The sequence below is a fragment of the Rutidosis leptorrhynchoides genome, chromosome 2, assembly GCF_046630445.1.
Source record: "Rutidosis leptorrhynchoides isolate AG116_Rl617_1_P2 chromosome 2, CSIRO_AGI_Rlap_v1, whole genome shotgun sequence".
NCBI lineage: Eukaryota > Viridiplantae > Streptophyta > Magnoliopsida > Asterales > Asteraceae > Rutidosis > Rutidosis leptorrhynchoides.
Window position 1 is genome coordinate 606136023 of NC_092334.1, and position 2925 is coordinate 606138947.

The window sequence follows — 2925 nt, forward strand, 5'->3', positions numbered from 1 at the left end:
CAAATTGTAACTTATTATCTTCGCATCTGGATCCTTTTCTAACTCCGTCCATTCTTTCTCTGATTACTGATACTAATTCACTCGGTAGTATGTCATTATTTCTTTTAGTGATCAAAGCGTGTAGCATTAGACCATGGTTTAGTTCACAGGCAGTCTTCATTTCGTAAAAACCTAAAAAAATAAAAATTCAGAATGGGGGGAGAAGACTAGTTCTTTAGGGTCTGCTAGGGAAAGACCATACGTGTTCCATTTTCGAGAACTACACGAAAACAGACAATCTAACTCTAACAGAAATACATATTATCCTTTAAAGACTTGATTCTCCCCACACTTAGTTAGCTGTGGTGTCGAAATTGTGATTAACTTCGTTGTCGACTTCCATCGGACCATGTATGTAATGTTTAACTCTGTGACCATTAACTTTAAATTCAATCCCATTTGAATTTATTAATTCTATCGTTCCGTATGGGAAAACTCTTTTGACTATGAATGGTCCAGACCATCTTGATTTTAATTTTCCAGGAAATAGCTTGAATCGTGAATTGAAAAGAAGAACTCTGTCTCCTTCTTTGAATTCTTTTGAACTTCTGATTCTTTTATCATGCCATTTCTTCGTTCTTTCTTTATAAATTAACGAATTTTCGTATGCTTCATGTCTTAATTCTTCTAATTCATTTAGTTGACTTAATCGTAGACGTCCAGCTTCATGTAAATCAAGATTACATGTTTTCAAAGCCCAAAATGCTTTGTGTTCAATTTCTACTGGAAGATGACATGCTTTTCCATAAACAAGTCTAAAAGGTGTGGTTCCAATTGGAGTTTTGTAGGCTGTTCTAAAAGCCCAGAGTGCATCCTCCAATTTAATGGACCATTTCTTCGGATTTGATCCTACGGTTTTCTCTAGAATACGTTTTAAAGCTCGGTTTGTATTTTCAACTTGTCCACTTGTTTGTGGATGATATGCGGTGGAGATTTTATGAGTTACTCCATATCTTTTAAGAACTTTCTCAAGTTGATTATTGTAACATCCCGCGTTTTTCCGTTAAATTTAATTTTAACACCGTCTTTTTTTTAAAACATAATCTTTCGTATTTAAATTAATAGTTTCCGTGAGTAACGTTCATTATATTCCCGCTATTTAATTTTGACATCACCCGTTTACTCGAGCGTTTTAAAAATATTCGTTTGGTTAATTCCCGCACCCGACTACAAACATGAGGGACTTAAGTTGACAAGTGGGCAAAGTGGTGACTAGGTCAACTAGTCAACCACTTCACCTCCTCCATCCATTTCCATCCATCTCCCTCATCTCTCTTTCTCTCTAGCAAGAACACACACACACAACACCCAATTCAATCATTCATCATCTAAATTCGATTTAGGAGGCTTACAACAAAACAAATTACATATTTGGAATCCTCTCTTCATCCTCTACAATTTGATACCAACTTCATCTCGTTTGGGTAACATTTCTAAAACTCTAGATTTCTCTAAATTCGTGTTTTTGATTTGAAATGGTGTTAGTTAGTGTCTATGGCTCAAGTCTAACATGAATATATGTTTGGTTTGCTCGATTTGTTGTTTTTGGAGTAACTAGCATGAACTTGAAATGGGTTTGCTTAATCCTTGATTTTGGATGAGTTAATGTTGTTAGATTGTTAAAGTGCATGTTTTAATTGTGTTACTAGTATCACTAGCTTCGTTTTGATGCGTAGGTTGATTAAGAAAACTTCAAAAACATGAATATTGATTTTGTGATGTTTGACTAGGGTTTGATAGTTCTTGACATGAACTTTTGATGCTTGAATGCCATGGAATGTTAATTGTTAGTGATTAGTTGTAATGTATGCTTAATTACCTTCGAAACAGCATATCGTATGTGTAAATTGGATTCCCGAAACTTAAAATGCAATTGATGAACTTGAAACTTTGAAAATGGACTTTTAAACGATCACTTGACGAGAAATCGGTTATGGAAAATGTTGTTTTTGTTTGATGAAACATGTTTAGTTGTGTTCCTTGTCAAAAGAGCTTTCCAACGGTATAAGATACGCTTCCTAATTGTTTACGGTTTGAGTTTTGCGTTTGTTTGAAATTTTACCAAGCCTTGAACAAGTGAAACAGGCCAGGGACCAGGCCACGGCCATTGTCGCGCCGCGGAGCAATTTGTCGCGCCGTGGCCCAAAGGGTGATTTTAGAACATGTTTTTCAAGCTTTCTGACCTTCAACATAGGCATTTGTCGCGCCGCGGAGCAATTTGTCGCGCCGTGACAATTGCCTGTTTCATCCGAACTTCAGCAAACTTGTTTTGGCCATAACTTTTTGACCGTAACTCCGTTTTCGATGAATCAAATATCGTTGGAAACGTAATAAGATTTCCTTTCTAATGGTAAGGTTTTGAAATGTCAACTCAAACTTTATTACAATCGTTCTAACATGCTTTTATACTTGATTCTTGCATGAAACTTGACAACGTGATTCACATGCTATACTATTCGAGTCGTAACGAGCCATAGGACTAATTGAACACATTTCACCCAACCATGTGTCGTAACCGGTTAATTGATACAATTTACTTGTTTAGGTCAAGACTAAGCAACTTTCATGCACACGTTTACTTTGTGAAGTACCTTTATACTCGTGCACTCGAGGTGAGATCATAGTCCCACCTTTTCAACAACTTTTTATACTTTTAAATTGTGGGCTGAGAAACATATACTTTGTTACATTTTGTACTATTTACTTTTATACTTTGAACACAAGTACAAGGAAAACAAACATTCTACAGCGAGTTTAGAACAAAAATCCTCAATTCGATTATCATTAGTTACACTTGCCGGGTGTAAGCGAGAACTTATGTTATATGGCCATATGGGTTGACAACCCTCATCCTTGACGGTTCGCTACCGTCTACGGATGAAATAT